At 41.6% G+C, this 21,417-nt stretch overlaps 1 long non-coding RNA gene across 21 annotated transcripts in view; it reads left to right on the forward strand.

The window, feature by feature from the left end:
* The window catches only part of LOC109495577, an 83,835-nt gene that overhangs the window by 41,182 nt on the left and 21,236 nt on the right, over positions 1–21,417 (forward strand). For all 21 annotated transcript variants that reach the window (XR_006593461.1, XR_006593460.1, XR_006593462.1 and 18 more), the window contains one exon: positions 788–944. This is a non-coding gene — a long non-coding RNA (uncharacterized LOC109495577). The remainder of the gene's footprint in view (positions 1–787; positions 945–21,417) is intronic.

Here is a 21,417-nt window from a genome sequence, read left to right on the forward strand (position 1 = left end):
CTTTATCTAACCTAAGTATTTTGGTGGTAAACACAATTATCACTTGCTCAGCAAGTGTAAATTGGCGGTCTATTTTTCTGTGAACATTGCTTAAACCATTACAAATGATGTCATTACGTTAATAAAGTCGGTTTCATTCTTCACTCACAAGAAAGGAGAAGGAAAAGATTTCTTTGTGTCCCAGGCCCTGTCATTAAAACCTTTCCCACTGTGGAGAACAGGTTTAGTTGCCCAGGCACCTTCAGTGTCTCAGCTGAGCGACCAGGGCCTTCCACATTGCAAAAATTCCCATGATGGCCAACAGAGAGAGCTCGAGCACCACAGACCCGGAGAGGAGAGTTCCTCTGCCCAGGCAGTGATGGCCAGCAGAAGGCGCACCATCGGCTTTTCTGACCCAGGGCACCTGAGAGCAGGGAGGGCTTTGATTGCTCCCAGAGTACTCAGGGCCTCTGCAGCTGCCTCAGTACAGAGAGCAGAGCTGCATTTCCAGCAGGTTGTGCCGCCCGCCCCAGGGGAGATCTTGGAGCTTTGTAGCAACTTGGCATCTCCTGAGTCGCCAGAGAGAATTTGTCTTATTGTACTGAGTGCTGAGGAGTGGGCGCTGGGTGGCTTCCCTGGGCAAGGTGGTTGCTGAGATGCACAGGCCCTTGCATTTTCTGGGCTGTTCCCGTGTTTCATTCCTCCCCTTCCTGGACAGTATTTGAACAAGACATATTTTACTAAAGGTCTTGTGGATTGCGGAGTCCCACGACATCACCTCATCGATGCAGTCGATGGTTTCTTCCAGATTCAGGCTTGTTTCCGGGAAGAAACCCTGACAGAAATTCAGAAGAACAGGAGCTGCATTCCGTTAGGACATGAATACATGAAATACTCGTCTTGGGAACTCCTAGAAGAATGAGCTGGGACCCACTTTCCGAGTCCTGCTAGAACCAGTGACCGAGGTAAGGGCACAAACTGTCCCCCACATCATACATGCTTTTTAAAAAGTTTCATGGTTATTTTTCCAACCTAATTAAGTGATTGCAAACTACAGAAAACCTGGTAGATACCTGTCATTAACGTACGTTATCTTTAATTTAAATTGCAGTGAGTAAAGATACAGTGTAGTATTAGTTTCAGGTGTAAAATATAGAGCAACCCTTCCACACGTCATCCGGTGCTCATCCCAGGTGCACTTCTTAATCCCCAGCAGCTGTTTCACCCATTCCCCACCTTGCTCTGGAAGCCCTCAGTTTGTTTCCCAGTTAGAGTCTGTTTGTCACTGTCTCCCCCCCCCCCCCGCTTTGTTTTGTTTTATTTCCATGTGTTAGTGAAATCATCTGGTATTTGTCTTTGTCTGAAGTGTTATTTCACCCAGGATAACATTCTCTCGCTCCATCCAGCTCATGGCAAATGACAAGATTTCATGTTTTTACGGCCTAATAATATTACATTCCATAGACCACATCTCAATTTATTCATCAGTTGATGGATGCTTGGATAGTTTCTGTAATTTGGCTGTTTTAGAAAATGCTGCTGTAAACATCATGGTGCATGTATCCCTGTAAAGATTTTGTATTCTTTGTAGAAATGCCTTGTAGTGAAATTGCTGGATCGTAAGGTACTTCCATTTCCAGTTGTTTTTTTTTTTTTTTTTTGAGAAATCTCCATAATGTTTTCCAGACTGGCTGCACCAGTTTGCATTCCTACCCACAGTGCAAGAGGGTTATTCTTTCCCCACATCCTTGGCAACACCTGCTGTTTCATCCTTCATTGATTTTCGTCATTGTGACAGATGTGATGTGTTATCTCATTGTACTTTTGAATTGTATTTCCCTGAAGATCAGTATTGTTGAGTATTTTTTCATGTGTCTCTTGGCCAGGTATATGTCTTCCTTCGGGAAATGTCCTTTTGTGTCTTCTGCCCATTTTTAATCAGATTTCTCATTGTTTGGGTGCTGTATAACTGTATATATTTTGGGCACTAACCCTTTATCTGATGTCGTTTGCAAATATCATTCTGTAGGTGTTTTAGTTTTGTTGATTATTTCCTAGGTGACGGAAGGTTTTAATTTTTATGAAGTCTCATTATTTTTGCTTGTGTTTCCCTTACCTCTAGAGATATATCTACAAAGACATTTGCACAGGCAATGTCAAAGAAGATACTACCCGTGTTATCCTCTGGGATTTTTATGGTTTCAGGTTTCACATATAGGTCTTTATCCGTGTTGGATTTATTTTTGTGTATGTTGTAAGAAAGTGGTCCATTGTAGTTTTTGTTTTGTTTTGCAGGATGCTGTCCAGTTTTTCCAAAACCATATGTTGAGCCTTTTTTTTAAGTTTATTTACTTATTTTTGAGAGAGAGCATGCAGAAGAGGGGCAGAGAGAAATGGAGACAGAGAATCCCACGCATGCTCTGCACTGCCCTGAGATCATAACCTGAGCTGAATTAACAATCACATGCTTTGTTGACTGAGCCACCCCTGTGTCCCAAGACTATCTTTTTTTCCATTGGATGTTCTTTCCTGCTTTGTTGAGAATTAATTGACCATATAGGTGTGAGTTCATTTCTGCGTTTCTATTCTATTGATCTATGCCTCTGTGTTTTGTTGTTGTTGTTTTGTCAGTACCATACTGTTCTGATCAGTACAGCTTTGTAATATAACCTAAAGTCTGGAATTGTGATGTCTCCAGCTTTGCTTTTCTTCTACAAGTTTGTTTTGGCTGTTTGGGGACTTTTGTTATTCCATACAAATTTTGAGATTATTTGTTCTTGTTCTGTCACAAATGTTTTTGTTAGTGTGATAGGGATTTCATTATATGTGTAGATTGTTTTGAGGTGTGTAGACATTTTAACAGTATTTTGTGCTTCCCATCCATGAACATGAAATGTATTCCATTTCTTTGTGTCCTCTTCCATTTCTTTCATCAGTGTTTCATAGACTTTAGAGTACAGGTCTTTCAATTCTTTGGTTAGGTTTATTCCTGGTTTCTTGTGGTATTTGTGAGCCTGTCAATGGGATTGATCCCTTACTTTCTCTCTGTGTTAATTCATGATTTGTGTTAGAAATTCAATACATCTATGTTCCTTGATTTCTGTATATTATGACTCGTGGAATTCATATATCAATTCTAGCAATTTTTAAGGGAATCTTTCATACTTTTTATAGAACACATCATGTCAGTTCCAAATAGCAAAAGTGCTACTTCTTCCTTGCCGATTTGGATGCCTCTTATTTCTTTTTGTTGTCTGAGTGCTGTGGTTAGGGTTTCCCGTACTATGTGGAATAACAGTGGTGAGAGGGGTCATCCCTGTTTTGTCCCTGACCTTGGAGGAAAATTTTTCAATTTTTCCCCATTGAGGATGAGATGAGCTGTGGGTTTTTCCTAGATGACCTTTATTATGTGCAGCAAGGTTGACTCTCAATGTACTTTGCTGAGGGGTTTTATCATGAATGGATGTGACATTTTGTCAAATAGTTTTCCTGCATCTGTTGAAAGCATCGTATTGTTCTTATCCTTTCTCTTATTACTGTGGCACATCATGTTGATTGATCTGTGAATGTGGAACCACCCTTGCAGCCCAGAAATATATCCCACTTGATTATGGCAAATGATTCTATTAATGTATTGTTGACTTTAATTTGAAGGTATTTTAATAAGAATTTCTGCATACATAGTCATCAGGCTATTTGGCTGCAGTTTTATTTAAAAATTTTTTAACATTTTTTAAATGTTTATTTCTTTCCTTTGAGTACATAAAAGTGAGGGAGGGGCTCAGAGATAGGGAGAGAGAGAGAATCCTGGCCATGCCCCACACTGTCATGGCAGGATCCAACATGGGACTCGAACCCACGCACCGCAAGATAATGTCCTAATCCGAAATTAAGAGTTGGACAGTAAACAGCCCGAGCCACACAGGCGCCCCGCCAGTTTTCGGTTTTAGTGGAGGCTTTATCTGGTTTTGGTATCAGGGTAATGATGGCCTCATAAGATGAATTTATAAGTTTTCCTTCTTTTTTATTTTTCGTAATAATTTGAGGAGAATACATATTACCTCTTTCTTAAATGGATGGTAGAATTCATGAGTTAAACCATCTGGCCCAGAACTCTTGTGTTGGGGGGAGATTTTTTTTTATTACTGATTTGATTTCTTTCTGTTTTCAGATTTTATGTATCTTCCTGTTTCAGTTTTGGTAGTTTGTGTGTTTCTAGGAATTTGTCCATTTTTCTCAGAGTGTCCAATTTGTTGCATATAGTTGTTCATAATATTAACTTCTAACTGTATTTTTGTGGTGTGGACTGTTATTTCTCCTTTCTTATTTGTGATTTTATTTATTGGAGTCCTTTCTCTCTTCTTACTGAAAAGTCTGCCTAGAAGATTTCATGTTGATTACTGTTTTCAAAGAACCAGCCCCTGGTTTCATTGATTTTGTCTAGTGTCTTTTTGGTTTGAATATCCCTTATTTCTGTCTGAATCTCTATTACTTCCTTTCTTCTGCTGTTCTTCTTCTGATATGTGACCTAGAATATGATCAATTCTGGAGAATGTCCCATGTGCGCTTGAAAAGAATATGTACTCTGCCATTTTAGTATGGAGTGTTCTAAATATATCTGTTAAACCCATCTGGTCCAGTGTGTCATTCAAAGCCATTGTTTCCTTGTTGATTTTCTGTTTACAGCTTCTGTCCATTGATGTGAGTGATGTGTTAAAGTCCTCTACTATCGTTATATTATAAAAAATGAGTTCCTTTATGGTTGTTGTTAAATATTTTATATACTTGGTGATCGCATGTTGGGTGCATCAAAATTTACAATCATTGGATCTTCTTGTTTCATTGTCCCCTTTAGTATGAGATAGCGTCCATCTTCATCTCTTGTTTTAGCTTTATTTATTTATTTATTTACTTATTCATTTATGTATTTATGTATTTATTTATTTATTTATTTATTTATTTTAATTTAAGTCATAGTTGACATACAGTGCATTCTCGGATTTGGGAGTAGAATTTGGTGATTCATCCCTTACATACAATACCCAGTGCTCATCACAACAAGTGCTCTCCTTAATACTCATCCCACATCTAGCCCAGCGCTGACCCATTTCCCTCCATCAACCTTCGTTTTTTTTTCTCTAACATTAAGAGAGTCATGTGGTTTGTTACCACTCTTCTCGTTTCCTGCCCCCTTCCCATGTTTTCATCTGTTTTGTTTCTTCAATTCCACATGAGTGAAATCCTATATTTGTCTTTCTCTGATTGACATATTTCACTTAGCATAATACATTCTAGCTCCATCCACATCATTGCAAATGGCAAGATTTCATTCTTCTTGAAGTTGAGTTATATTTCTTTGTATATACATATGTTTGTATATATGAACGTACACATATGTACATATGTATATATGCGTATACATACATACACAACATACACACCACAACTTCTTTATACCTTCATCAGTTGATGGATACTTGGGCTTTCTCTATAATTTGGCTACTGTTGATAATGCTGCTATAAATACTGGGTTCATGAAATGTCACTATTAGGTATTTACCCAAAGGGTACCAAAATAGTCTCGGTTTTAAAGGTTATTTTGCCTGATATAAGTATTGCTACTGGCTTTCTTTTGACATTATTGGCATAATAAATGTTTCTTCATTCCCTCACTTTAAATCTGAAGGTGACTTAAGTCCAAATAAAGCTTTGTAGGCAGCATCTAGATAGGTGTTGTTTTTGTTTGTTTGTTTGTTTGTTTGTTTTGTCCATTCTGACGCCCTATCCAATGTCTTATGATTGGAGCATTTAGTCCATGTACATTTAGAGTGATTATTAATAGGTATATATTTAGTGCCATTCTACTAGTTGTTTTGCCATTCTTTCTTGATGTTTTCTCTGATCCTTTCTTGTCTGTAACACTTTTAGTCCTAGATTTCCCCTCAAAGAGCCCGATTTAAATATTCTTTTCTTTTGACTGGTAGTACATTTCTTTACTTCTTTTTAATATTTCTTTTTTTTTAATTTAAGCCCAAGTTAGTTACTTTATAGTGGAATACAGTTTCAGCAGTAGAATTTAGTGATCCATCAAGTACAAAATATACCCAATACTCATCCCAAGTGCGCCCGTAATGCCCATCACCCATTTAGCCCATACCCCTATTCAGTAACCCTCCTGGAACCCTGAGTTTCTTCTCTGTATTTCAGAGTCTCTTATCGTTTGACTCCCTCTCTGTTTGTATCTTATTTTTGCTTTCCTTTCACTACGTTCATCAGTTGTATTAAATTCGACAGATGAGAGAAATCATATGATGTGTGTCTTTCTCTGACATATTTTGCTTAGCATAATCAAGTCTGGTTCCATCCATGTTGTTTCAAATAGCAAGATTTCATTCTTTTTGACCGCCGAGTAATATTCCATTGTATGAATATACCACATCTTCTTTATCCATTCATCTGTCAATGGTCATTTGGGCTCTTTGCATAATTTAGTTATTGTTGATCATGTTGCTATAAACATTGCAGTGCATGTGCCACTTCGACTCAGCGTTAGTGTATCCTTTGGATAAATACGTAGTAGTGCAATTGCTGGGTCCTAGTGTAGTTCTATTTTTAGTTTTTCTGACAAATCTCCATACTATTTCCAGAGTGTCTACACCACTTTGCATGCCCACCAGCATTTCAAAAGCGTTCCCTTTCTCTGCATCCTTGCCAACATCTGTCTTTTTCGGAGATGTTAATTTTAGCCATTCTGACGGGTGTGAGGGGATATCTCATTGTGGTTTCGATTTGTATTTCAGTGATGACAAGTGAGATTGAGCATCTTTTCATGTGTGACCAATCTGGATGTCATCTTTCTTAAAGTGTCTGTTCACGTCTTTTGCCCATTTCTTCACCGGATTATTTGGTTTTTGGGTGTTGAGTGTGATAATTGTTTATAGATTTTGGATACTAAGCCTTTATCTGATATGTCACCTGCAAATATCTTCTCCCATTTCATTCAGTGGCCTTTCAGTTTTGCTGATTGTGTCCTCTGCTGTGCAGAAGCTTTTTATCTTGAGGTCCCAATAGTTCTTTTTGGTTTTTATTGCCCTTGCTTTGGAGACATGGCAAGCAAGAAGTTGTTGTGGCCAGGATCAAGGAGGTAGATTGCTTGTTTTCTCCTCTAGGATTTTGATGGTCCCTTTCTTACATTTATATCTTTCATCCATTTTGAGGGTGTGTGTGTGTGTGTGTGTGTATGTGTGTGTGGTTTAAGAACACAGTCCAGGTCCAAACTTCTCACTGTCCAGTTTTCCCGGTACCATTTGCTGAAGAGACTTTTGTTTTTCCATTGGATATTCTTTCCAGTGTTATCAAAGATTACTCGGCCATATGTTTGAGGGTCCATTTATGGGTTCCCCATTCCGTTCCATTGATGTCTGTGTCCGTTTTTGTGCCCGTACCATACTGTCTTGATGATTGCGGTTTTCTAATACACCATAAAGTCCAGATTTTAATGTCTCCAGCTTTGTTTTCTTTTTCAACATGACTTTGGCGATTTGGGGTCTTTTCTGGCTCCCTACAAATTTGAGGGTTGTTTGTTCTAGTTCTGTGAGGAATGCTGGTGTGATTTTGATAGGGATTGCATTGAATGTGTCAATTGCTTTGGGTAGTATTGACATTTTAATAATATTTGTTCTTCTCATCCATGAGCATGGAATGTTTTTCCGTTTCTTTGTGTTTCTTCCATTTCTTTCATAGATGTTGTATGGTTTGTTCCTTTATTTTTTTTTTTAATCTTTGTTTACTTTTGAGAGAGAGAGAGGGAGAGAAAGAGAGAGCACATGAGCAGGGGAGGGGAAGAAAGAGAGAGAGAGGGAGACACAGACTCTGAAGCAGGCTCCAGGCTCCGAGCTGTCAGCACAGTGCCCATCACGGGACTCAGACCCACAAATGCGGGATCATGTCCTGAACTGAAGTCGGCACTTAACCGACTGAGCCACCCAGGCGTCCCTCTATTGTTTTAAGTGTACTGATCTTTTACCTCTTTGGTTATGTTTACCCCTGGGTATTTGATGGTTTTCAGTGCAGTTGTAAAGTACATCAATCCTTGATTTCTCTCTGCTGACTCATTATTGGTGTATAGAAATGCAGTCAACTTCTGTATATTGATTTTATATCCTGAGACTTTCCTGAATTCCAGTATCAGTCCTAACAGTTTTTCCATGGAGTCTTTTGGATTTCCTTGGAAAGTATCATGTCTGCGAAGAGGGAAAGTTTGACCCTCCTTGCCAATTTGGACGCCTTGTATTTCTTTTTGTTGTCTGCTTGCTGAGGTTAGGACTTCCAACAGTTTGTGGAATAACAGTGGTGAAAGTGGACATCCCAGTCGTGTTCCTGACCTTAGGGGGAAAGCTCTCAGTTTTTCCTCATTGAAGATGATTAGTTGTGGGACTTTCGTATCTGGACATACTGATATTCAGACAAGATCTTTCTATCCTTCCTTTCATGTGTGCTTTTTTTTCATCAAGAAAGGATGCTGCATTGTGTCAAATGCTCTTTCTGCATCTATTGAGAGGATCATATGGTTGTTATCCTTTCTTTTATCAATGTGATGTATCACATCAGTTGATTTGCAGATATTGAATTGGTGGTGCATCCCAGGAATAAATCCAATTCATTGTGGTGAATAATTATTTGTATGTATTGTTGGATCCGGTTCGCTACTTTTTGTTGAGAATTTTTGCATCCAGGTTCATCAGGGAAATTGGTCTGTAGTTTTCCTTTCTGGTGGGGTCTTTGTCCAGTTTGGACTCAAGGCCAAGCTGGCCTCATAGAATGAGTTTGGAAGTGTTCCTTCCATGTCTCTGGCCATGACCTTATCTTGTTCTTTCATTTGGGATGCATTCCTCTTGTCTTGGCATTTTGGCTGAGTATTTGCCTTCTCTGTGTTACAAAAGCTCATTATGTTAGCTGCCTGTGAGATGAATGGCTTTATGAAAAGGAGGTCATCTAGTGTCCAGGGCCTGACACATCAGGGAGTGTCTGTGGTGTGTGTTGCGTACACTGTTTTGTGTTCTGGCTGCACTTTCCTTCAGGCCAGTTGTATGGACAATGTATGGTCTTTGGCCAGAATGTGCTGAGTTTTATCTAGGTCAGCTCCGATCTGCTTCTTAAATGAGACTTGAAATGACTGCCACTCGAAGTGAAGCTCTGCAGAACTGTCTGGTCAAGAGAGGTGGTGTGGTCATGAGCTTCCGCTGGTCTCCTGGGGAAGGGGACACCTCCATTGGGACTGAGGCAAGCCTGATTGACCTAGAAGGCCAGTCTCACCAGAGCACAGGAATGTGGGGTTGGTGTAAGCATCTTAGGCAGCCAGTGTGGGGATGACATTGTTTCCAGCAGATGGCTCTGTGTTTATGCTGTGGGGAAGAGGAGGAAAATGGTCCCACACACCTCCTCTGTCCTACCTCCTTTGTCCCCTTGTTGTGAACACTGCCTCTCAGGGATGCTCTCCATGATGAGTGTATAATCGCCCCACTGTGTGCACCAGGCGATGTACAGGTCACTGTTTCCATACCATCTGCCTGTAAGTAGTTTGCTGCCTTCTCTCAAGGATTAGACCAGTGCCCTCAGGGCTGTATCCCAGCCAAGCCTGCTAACCTTTGAAACTCCACATTCTCGGGGTCTGGATCGCTTGGTTAAGTGTCCAAGTCTTGATCCTGGCTCAGATCATGACCTCGTGGTCATGGGCTTCTCTCTCTCCCTCTATTCCTGCCCCTCCCTTGCATGTGCTCTCTTTCTCTCTCTCTCTCTCAAAATAAATAAACTTAAAACAAATTTAGTGGCATGGAATACCTTATTTAGGCGAGATTTCCTCCTTGAGGGAATGGCAGGGGTCTATCAGTTAAATTTCCAGCAATGACTAGGAATTTCATTGCTGACTGGTTAAAGGTTACATTCCTACAGGAATGAATTTAGGGTTAGTGACATGAGGCCTTAACGTAAGTAACTCCATGATGGTCCTGTGAGTTTTCTTTACATTCCAAACCCATATTTTTGCACATCATTTTTTTTATTAAAAACATAACCCTAAATAATATTTTAGCCATCTACTGCTGGCCCGATGATCATATCCTGTAAATCTGTGACCATCTCCTAATCATAGATGGAGATCAACTCTGTGGCTCTAAGATTTTTGTGACTCTAAATTACATTGATGTATGTTACTAAGGTCTTTGTGAGTCTAGGTTACTGCTGGCCTCCTGAAATCTTTGACCGAGGGACACCCAGCCAGGTTTCTGAGCCATCACTTAGGCACAGAAGCACCCTTTCCAAGTCACCTCTTCCTAAAGCGTGTCTTTCCCTCTGGTACTTCTGGGTCTTACCCTTTTGCAGATCACATGCTGTGATGGACATCCCCTCATGAAAACCTGTCAAAGTGGACGAGAGAAACCTGCTTGCCTGTGACTGCCACTTCATGGTCACATCTTTTCCTTCTGAAACCCCTTGAACACCCTATCATTCTTCCAGCCTTTGAACATCTCTTCGATTTGGAAATATTTCATTCTCTTGTATTCCTGCTAAAAATATGCGTGAAAATATTAAAGCAAGGATTCTTTACAATAAGTGAGCCAGTCACAATGATCCATCTGGCCGTGTGTACGTATGTTTTCTTTTTTGGACACTGTTCAGGCATGATGTGAAGTACATCCTGTAAAATCTGAGTATCATTCATTATCTAGGATAACCGCCTTTATGGAAAGCCATTTAATGACATGTTCATTCCAGATCCGAAAAACACTTAATTTACATACCACATAATACAGTGGTGTCTACATATGTTATTATCTTAAAATATGGAAAGTGGATGTTTCTATGAAGTGTATATCATGCATTCAGTTTTCTGTACCATGAATGCTATTATTTAAATTACACAATAGTAAGAACAACAAGAATAGGTACATGGCCATCACTAGTAACTAAGACTAGAACTAGTCATATAATATTAGGTGTTGAAAACATAAAACCATGATTACTAATAATCTTTTCAATCGTGGTGGGTTTCTAGTTACCAGAAAAATTGGGAAGATATTATTGAGTCTCCACATACATCAGAGTGTTTTCTGACTATTGATGTCCTCTAAGTTGATACATGATCACAATCAATATCCCAAAGAGATATGGTAGTATTAACTAACTTTATATTTGTATTCAGATTGCTTCGGTTTTAACCTCTTCTGTCCCAGACTCATCCCAGCTGGCACATGACAGTCATCCTGTCTCCTTCGGCTTCACTTGGCCATGGCGATTTTTAGATTTTTCCATATTTTTCATAATCTGCAAAGTTTTGAGGGTACGTTTGTAGAATGTATTTTGTAGAATGATCCTTGGTTGGGATATGTCTAACGTTTGTTCAAATGCTTAGGCTGACTACTGTGTTTTGGAGCAGAAGATCCAGAGGCATAGTTCCATCCATAATTATCACTTCACATAAAGTTTGTTTACTCTGAAGATTTGGGTCTTTTGTGGTTCTGTACAAATTTTAGGACCGTTCTAGTTCTATGAAAAATGTTGTTGCTATTTTGATGGCGATGGCATTAGTTGTGTCAGTTGCTGTGGGAAGTATAGACATTTCCATGAAATTTGTACTTCCGATCCATGAGTATGGAATATCCTTCCATTTTTTTGTGTCATCTTGTATTTCTTTCATCACTGTTTTATAATTTTCAGAGTATAGGTCGCTCACCAGCTTGGATAGATTTATTCATAGATACCTTATTATTTGGTGTACAACTGTAAATGGGACTGTTTTCTTAATTTCTCTCTCTACTGCTTCGTTATTGTCTAGAAATGCAACAGATTTCTGTACAATGATTTTGTATCCGGTGACATTGCTGTATTCATTTATCACTTCTAGCAGTTATTGGGTGGACTCTTTAGGGTTTTCCATATATATAGTGTCATGTAATCTGCAAAGTGTGAAAGATTCACTTCTTCCAGATTTGGATTAGTTTTTCTTTTCTTTTCTTTTCTTTTCTTTTCTTTTCTTTTCTTTTCTTTTCTTTTCTTTTCTCTTTTCTTTCTTTTTCTTTTCTTTTCTTTTACTTTAATTTACTTTATGTTGTTTTGTTTCGTTTTGTTTTGTTTGATTTATCTGCTGGCTGTACCTTGGACTTCCAATGCTATGTTTATTAAAAGTGGTAAGAGTAAACATCCTTGTGTTTTCCCTGACCTTATAGGAAAAGCTCTCAGATTTTCTCCATTAAGGTTGATTATAGCTGCAGGGTTTTCATAGAAAACATTTATTGCATTGATGTATGTTCCCTGTAAACCTACTTTAGGGGGTTATAATCATGAATGGATGTTGTAGTATGTCAAATGCTTTTTCTTCATGTATTGAAATGACCGTATGGTTCTTTTCTTTTAAAGTTTATTAATTTTGAGAGAGACAGAGTGTGAGCAGGGAAGGGGCAGAAAGAGAGTGGGAGACACAGAGTTCGATGGAGGCTCTTGGCTCTGAGCTTTCAGCACAGAGTCCGATGTGGGACTTGAACTCACGAAGCATGGGGTCATGACCTGAGCTGATGTCGGACTGCTAAAGGATTGAGCCACCCAGGTGCCCCGATCATATGGTTCTTGTCCTTTCTCCTGTTGATATATTGTATCACATTGATTGATTTGCAAATACTGAACCACCCTTGCAACTTGGGAATAAATCCCACTTAATTGTGGGATATATTTATAGTTGTTATATCTCCTTTTGGACTGTACCCTTTACTGTTATATAACGTCCTCCTCTGTCTCTTGTTATGTACTTTAAGCGTATTTTTTCTGATACAAGTATTGTTACTCTAGTTTTTTTTTTTTTTCATCTGTTCTTACACCCTATGTCTCTAGATTGGAGCGTTCATTCCATTTACCTTCAAAGAAATGATTGCTATGTATGTATGTATGTATGTATGTATGTATGTATGTATTGCCATTATATTACCTGTTTTCTTGTGGTTTCTAATGATTTTCTCCGATCCTTTCTTGTCTGTCTTTCATGTTTTGCTTATTTTCTTTAGTGAAGTATTTTAATTTATTTATCTTTACTCTTAGCATATTTGTGACTGGTTTCTGATATATGGTTACTGCTGGGTTATGTATATAACCTCTTCTGCGTTTAGCAGTTTGTATTAAGCTGATGGTCATTTACCTTGGAACCCATTATTTTCTCCTCCCTAGGTTTTTGGGAGATGTTATTATATTTCAAATCCATATCTCTGAGTTCCTTAACTATTTTTTACAAAAATATTCATGTTTTACTTGATTTGTGTCTTCTACCTCCATACTGTCACTGTTGGTCTCCCTTTTCCACTCAAAGAGTCCCTCTTCATATTTCTTGCAGGACTGGTTTAGTGGTACAAACACCTTTAGTTTTTGTTTGGGAAAGTCTGTGTCTCCTTCCATTCTGAATGATAGACTTGTTGGATAGAGTATTCTTGGCTGCTAATTTTTCCATTCAGCACTTTGAATATGTGATGTCACTTGCTTCTCGCTTGCCAAGTATCTGTTCAGAAATCTGGTAGCTAGCCTTATGGGTCTTCCCTTCTAAGTGAAGGTCTCTTTGTGTTGCTGCATTTAAGAGTTTTTCTTTATTGTCACTGTAATTTGCAAGTTTGCTTACAATATGTCTGGATGTTGGCCTGATTTTGTTCATTTCGATGTGAATTCTCTAGCCTCCCGGATGTGGACGTTTGTTTCCTCCCCCAATTAGGGCATTTTTCAGCTATTGTTTCCACAAATAAATTTTCTGCCCCCTTTTCTCTTTCTTCTGCGACTCCTACAATATCAATATTGTTATCTTTGCTGTAGTCACTGAGTTCCCTTAGTCTCATCTCACGTTGCAGAATTCTGTTCTCTCTCTTTGGTTCAATGTGATTCATTTCCATTACTCAGTCTTCGAGGTCGCTGGTTTGCTCCTCTGCTTCTTCCATCCCTTTGTTAGTTCCAGCAAGCGTGTCTCTCCTTTATTGTGTCCTCAATGTCTACTGTACTATTTCTTATCTCTAGTCAGGGGTCTCACTCTTCTACTCATTTCACAACTCTAATGAGTATCCTTACGATCATTGCTTTCAAATCTGTATCAGGTATGTTACCTACATCTCTTTGGCTTAGATCTCTGGCTGTGACTTTCACTAGGTCTTTCATTGTGGAAAAACATCTCTGTGTGTCCATTTTGTCTGTCTCTCTGTCTCTGTTTCTCTGTGTTAAAAAAGTCAGCTGTACCTTCTGCTCTTGAAACTAATAACGTTATGAAGAAGAGGTCCTGGAGAACTCAGCAGTGCACGTCTCCGTTTATAGGACCTGGACCTTCAGGAGGCTATCGTATGGGTACTGTTCACAGCCTGCTGTTGTGTCTGGGTTACTTTTCCTTTTAGTGCAGGTGTCTGCACTGATTGCATGCTGTTGTGGGCTGTGCTTCGTCTCATTGGTTTTAGTGGGACCCAGGCAGGCCAGCTGTGGGGTGGTATGCCCGCTGGATAACTTGGGCACAGGGCAGGAGTGTTAGCAAAATTTCACAGGGCTACAAGTCCTATGCCAGATTTCCCGATGTCCTTTGTTGGCTGGGGGCTGTGGACCAGCGGTGGAAGCTAGGGGCTTGAGGATATGCACAGAGCATGTCTGTGCCTGGGGACATGTGGCTTAGTGAGACAGATGAGGGTGCCTGGATATGTACAGCTGGGTGAGGTGCAGATGTGCACAGCATGTTGTGGCAGCTATGCATGCAGCTTGTCAGACAGGGTGCCCTTGTGGTTTGAAAAATGTTTGGCCTGAGACCAGCAGGCTTGGTTTGGTGAGTCCCCTAGTGAACCCTTGGGACTGGCACACTGCTAATGGGTTAGTTAGCAAGTGTCTGTGCAGCCTCACCCTCTTGTGGGTGCTTCTATGCTTATTCTGGGAGGCTGGGGGAGAAGAATGGTGCCTGTGAGCTCCCTCGTTGTTGGAGAAGTCCTCCAACACACTCCGGAATCAGCATGAATACATCTGTCTCCTGTTCCCTCAGCATTGTGCAACATGCCATGTTTACATTGCCTCTCTACACACGCAGGGATCTGGCTATCACTAATCCTCCTGGATCTCCCAGTGCTGGGTCATTTGACCTCCAAAGCTCCTGTATATGAACACAAAGGCATTCAGCCCCTCTAAGTTCTAATGCCCAATGTTATGGAGATTAGTCTTCCCTGTATGACCTCCCTGGTGTGGGGCTCACTTTTTCTGCCCCTTCTGCAGGCAGACAGCCTCCACCTTTCTGACATTCCTAACCTTTCTGATGCAGCTTCTCTCTACTTCGGTGTGGAGTTTGTTCTGCCAGTCTTTGGATTGCTCTTTGATTCATGGACTTGGATGTGGATGTTATGCAGTTGAAAACATGGGACAGGGTGAGCTCAGGGTCCTCTTACTTTGCTATTATTAATTTTTTAAATGTCTTATTAGTTTGGATTTTTGAGACATGGGAAGACAGACTCATATCACACATGTACTTCAGGATTGGAAAGGAACTTTTCCACATTTGCTTCTATTATTTTATGTTTTGAAACTCTCTTTAATGAGGTATAATTACATATAACAAACCTCAAGTTAAAGGGTATACTTTGATGAGATTGAGGGTGCAGGACCATGGGTACAGCACCATGAAATCATATGGTTTCTCCCTAAACCTTCCATCATGATCCCTTTGTGTCTAATGCTAATGTTGCTTTTGAAGTAAGGACTACTTTTTTTCCCCCACGTTTTCACATATTGCGCAAGTGTCTGAAAACTGGCATTGAGGTATCTCCTTTTCCGATAGTCTATATTCCCATAAGTTTTGCAATCGGTTTACCTTTGGACTTTTGCTTCTATTGTATCTCTCTGTATGTTCACATACTCTCGTTGCAATACTTTAATGATGAGGTCTTCATCATCGCTTTAATTTTCACTAAATGGTATGAGCTGCAGTTCCACTTATGACAGAATGCACAGGCTTCCTATGATATGTATTCAAGAGCAAGGCAGATATCCTGAGCACTTGAGCTGAGAATGTCACCCTGTCTTTTTGCCGGCCCTCTTCCCTTCCCTGCGAGACAAGAATCTCCTTTTGTTCACACAGAAATGTGGGTGAAGTCAGTAGAAAACATTGCCTTCTCTCCTCTTCCCTTTATCTCTCAAAATCCTTGCCACTATCTTCTGCCTTTCCCTTTCTCTGGCTCAATCTCCCAGGCCCACGGTTCCACTCCAGCCATGATCAGGGTGTCCTCCAGCTGCTGGCCTCTGCCCTGTCCATCCCTCAGTGAGAAATCTGGAGTAGGATTATTCATTTCACAGGACTGATCAAGAAATATGTGATCCTCAGAGACCTCCTGCACAAGGTTGCTGTCCGTGGAGACATGGCATCCTGAGGGAGGATCTGACTCCATGTGTGGCCTCCTCACTCATCTCCCACAGTCACTGCTGGTCCCTGATCCTTACCCACCATTAGAAATCAGCCATATGCTAGGGTCAGGTACCTGTCTATCTGACCCCAAGCACCAGGAGTCAGTGAATGTTTCTAAAATAAATGAGCAGAAGCACCCCATGCATCTAGATATAGGAAGTTACCATCACCCCAGAAAACTCTCTCGGGCTCCTCTGCAAAAAGGGCGATCTTGCTACTATCCTACATCACTGCAATTTCTGCTAGTTTGTTACCTGTGTGTATAGGAACCACACTGTGTATAGTCGATGGGGGGTGAGAGTAGGTCCTCCTAGAAGCAAACACTGAAACAGAGACAGAACAGTGAAAGTACTATTAAGGGATACTAAGAAAAACAAAGTGGAGAGCGCAGGGTTAGCAGAGAAAGCATGCAGGCAGATCTGACACATTTTTAAGATATATAATCACCATAATCTGTCACCTCACACAGTCCTCTTCAAATTTCAAAATAGTTGTCGTATAAGGCAGTGAGATTTACGAGATTTGGGGTTATTTCCCTATGGTCTTATGTTTTCCTACACGCATTCCCTCTTCGGTACTTAATCTGTGGCCTCAGATGAACACTTTAGTGTGGATGCATCTGCGAGTCTATATGTAATGGAATATGATTGTCTTCAGATCTCAGATGTAGAACTCTGATATACACATTCTCGTAATTATCTTTTTCTTTCTTTGTCTGGCAGGGCCTGAATCTTAATACAATAAGTGTGCCGTTGTCTTCTTTAAAGTGGCGATCCCCAATCCCTGGGCTGAGGCGTTAACCGTCTTAGTTTAATGAACTTCTGTGACCATCTTTTTTTGATGATCATTTGTGTGGAGATATCTTAATTGAAACTGGGAGAAGGGTGAGTGGATATTTCCCAGACATTGTGCAGATGCATTCTGTATTCAATGTCTTCTTTTCATTATGTCCTTAGAAACAAATATTACCCCTCTTGCACAGATAACCCATCTCGGGCTCTGTGTAGGTCCCACTGAGAATTGGTATTCTGGCTGAGATAGCAGGAACACAGGGAAACCCTTGGGATATTGTGAGAGAAGTTTAAGGAGATAGATGCAAAGTCGTAGTCAGGTTATGTCAGAGATCCAGCAGGGGTGGCATCTGGGCATCCCTGAATTGTAGGTTTACCCAGGCTAAAGGCCAATGCAGGCACTCAGCTGATCTAGATCCTGTCTTCACTTTTAGTCTCACTGAAGGATATGAACTTATGCAGACAAGCATTTCCTTAAGACCAAGTTAAATTTTCTATATATCCAGGGCATTTTTTTCACCCATAAATATCCAGAACCTTCAGACAACGCAGGGAGACAACAACCTTTTTAGATGATCACCTGGGTGCACTTTGACAAATATGACATTTTGGAGAGGAACCTTGCATTGTGCACTGAGAGTGATCCCACATAGTAGCTCCGTGTGGAACTCATGCTCCCTGCTCAGGCTGTGGTCAGGAATTGGCTGCAACTGCATCTCACTGAACCCAGTCCCCTCCCCTCTGCACTTCCTCAAACTCTGCTTACTGTCCTCTAATTTCTCAAATTTCTATTCCTGTGTGATTCAAGTTTCCCCCACTCCTCCACTGGTGCTTCCAACATGGTGACCACAAGGTCTATGTCATTTAATGCATGTGCCCCATTTCACACAGGACACCTAAGTCACCTACACTTAGGGGTGCATCTCATCCTTCACAGAACTCAAAACATTGTGTCTATAAAATATGCACCAGTACGCCCGATACATCTGTCTTTGTGTAAAAATCTTCTTTCCTGTTGACAGGAGAAACCTAAAGCTGACCTCATTACGGGGAAATGATACAGTCCGTTGAACATATGTCCTGAGAAACTTGAGATATGTTACAAAGTCCTCAGGCAGTTTTGCAGTTGAATTGCCAAGCCCTAACATCCCTCTCTACATTTTTCCCACAAAGTGTTTCACGAAGTAGATGAATATGCTTTAGAAATCCCTAACCACTTCAGTTTATCTACCCAAATAGAGGAGGTGGAGGATGGGGGGGGTGGTTCATAGCCCATGACTGGTGATGAAGGACTGTCCATGGGGTTAGGGCTAGGGGTTAGGGTTAGCGGTTCGGGGTTAGGGTTAGGGTTAGATTAGATGGTTAGATTTAAAGGGTTAGGATTATGGTGAAGGTTAGATTTAGGGTTTAGGGGCTAGGGTTGGGGTGTAGCTTAGGGTTAGGGTAGGGCTTAGGTGTTAGTGTTAGTATCAGCATTAGCTTCAGGGTTAGGGTCACGGTCAGGGTAGTGTCAGGGTCAGGGGATAGGGATTAGGATTTAGGTTTTATTGTTTAGAGTTTAGGTTTTAGGTTTTGGGGTAGGGGTTAGGTTTTCGTGGTTACATGCTAGTGGTTAGGTTTTAGGGTTATGGTCAGGGTCAGTGTTTGGTTAGGGTTAGTGTTTAGTATTTATGTTTTGGGGATTAGGGTTAGAGGTTAGTGTTCAGGTATAGAGTTTAAGTTTATGGTTACAGTTAGGATTTGGTTTCAGATTTGGGGTTTAGGGTTCAGCGTTTCGGTTTAGTGTTTGTATTGTTGCGGATGGTGTTAATGTATATTAGTGCCATGGTTTGGGTTAGGGATAGGATTTAGGGCTAGGATTAAGGTTTGGGTTTGGGATAGGGGTAGGGTTAGTAGTTAGGATTAGGCCCTAGGACATTGCAGGGGCTGAACCCACGGCATTGCAATTGTCTCCCCAAAGGGCTGAGGTGAGATTCCAAGGTCGGTTGCCTGTCACGATTAGTCTTTTGGTTCCAATCTAGACAACTGTATGGGAGAGTGGTCTGGTAGGCCTCAGGAATATTCTCGGGCAGCTGCAGCCACGTTTTGGAAATGACATGGGTATGTTCCAGGTTCTAAGCCGAGTGATCCTGCACCACTTCTGGACCCCAGGGCGTGGTGTTGTCAGACTTTGTTATTGGGTCCGCATGGGTAGAGAGCCTTAAGTAGGGTTATGGTTTGTTACAGGGACGTCGCCAGGGCATAAGCGACTCTAGTTTCATGATCTCCCTCTAGAACTGAATTGAGGACCCATGCGATGGTGCTTTTCAACTGTAGATTTAGGGTTGAGATAGTGTTAGGATTCGGTTGAGGGTTCTGTTTAGGTTTAGGCATAGGTTTAGGGTTACGTTCCAGGAGACACTAGGCGCTGAAACCAGAGCAGTGCAGTTGTTTCCCCAAAAGTCTAATTTGAAGGAACAATGGATGGTGCCGATTAGGATTAGTCTTTGAGTTCCAAGGCTAGACAACTGTATGGGCCACTAGTCGGGTAGGCCTCTGGAAATCTCTCTGGATCTTCAACCGGTCCTTCAAAAGAACATAGTATATTACATGTCCTATGCGGAGTTATGCTGCACCGCTTTTGTTCCCCAGGCATGTGGTGTTGTCATACGTTGTTATTGGGTCTAATATCGAGAGAGCCTTATCTAAGGTTAGGGTTCTGTCCAGTGACATTTCCAGCTCCAAGCGAAACCAGTCTCGTCATCTCCCTCGAGGTCTGAAGTGAGGGCCAATATGACGATACGGAGCAATTGTAGGGTTTGGGTTCGAGTTAGGCTCGGTTTCAGTTGAGGTTTCTGATGAGGGTTAGAAGTAGGGTTCGGATTTTGTTCCCAGGAGTTTCAAGGCGCTAAACACATAACAGTGCATTTGTCTCCCCGAAGGGCTGAGTTGAGGGCACAAGGGAGGGTGCCGGTCAGGGTTTGTCTTTGGGTTCCAAGGCCAGACAATTCTATGGGCCACTGGTCGGTTAGGCCTCAGGAATACTTTTGAGTACCTGAAGCCCAACCTTGGAAATGACATGGTGATGTTCCAGGTTCTATGTGGAGTGATCCTGCACCGCTTCTGGACCCCAGGCGCATGGTGTTAGATTTTGGTATTCGGTCCCATGGGAAGAGAGCCTTAGCTAGGGTTAGGGTTTGGTCCAGGGACGTCACCAGAGCTGAAGCAACTCCCGTCTCGTGATCTTCCTCGAGGGCTGAAGTGAGGGCCTGGGTGATGGTACGGGTCAAGTGTATGGTTAGGGTTCGAGACTGGGTTAGGTTTTGGTTGGTGGTTCTGGTTAGGGTTAGGGTTACGGTTAGGTCCCAAGAGGCTCCAGGCACTGAACTTACAGCAGTGTGGTTGTCTACCCAACGGGCTGAGTTGAGGGCTCAAGTGAGGGTGCTGGTCAGGATTAGTCTTTGGGTTCCTATGCCAGATATCTCTATGGGCCACTGGTTGGGTAGGCGTCAGGATTCCTCTCAGATTGCTGCAGTCGGGTTTTGGAAACGACATGGTGATGATCCAGATTATTTGTTGAGTGATCCTGCACCATTTCTGCACCCCAGGCGCTTGGTGTTGCCAGACTTTGGTATGGGGTCCCCATTGGGAAAGAATCTTAGCTTGTGATAGGTTTCGGTCTGGCGATATCGCCAGGGCCAAAGCAACTCCAGTCTTGTGATCTCCCTCGAGGGCTGAAGTGAGGGCCCATGAGACGGTGCAGCTCCACTGTAGGGTTAGTTTTCGAGATAGGATTAGGTTTTGGTTGAGAGTTCTGGTTAGCGTTAGGTCCCAACAGGCTCCAGGAGCTGAAGCCACAGCAGTGCAGTTGACTCCCCAAAGGGCTGAATTGAGGGCACAAGGGAGGGTGCCCTTAGGATGAGTCTTTGGATTCCAAGGCCAGACAACGTCTGTGGGACAGTGTTCGGATATTCCTCAGGAATACTCTTGAACAGCTGCCACCGGGCCTTGGAAATGACATGGTGATGTTCCAGATTCTATGCTGAGTGATCCTGCACAGCTTCTGGACCATAGGCGCGCGGTGTTGTCACTTTGGTATTGGGTCCTTATGGGGAGAGAGCCTTATCTAGGGATAAGGTTCAGTCCAGAGACAACACCAGGGCCGAAGCAACTCCAGTCTCATGATCTCCCTCGAGGGCTGAATTGAGGGTCCTTGCAATGGTG

The sequence above is a fragment of the Felis catus genome (assembly GCF_018350175.1).
Source record: "Felis catus isolate Fca126 chromosome D2 unlocalized genomic scaffold, F.catus_Fca126_mat1.0 chrD2_random_Un_scaffold_45, whole genome shotgun sequence".
Taxonomy (NCBI): domain Eukaryota; kingdom Metazoa; phylum Chordata; class Mammalia; order Carnivora; family Felidae; genus Felis; species Felis catus.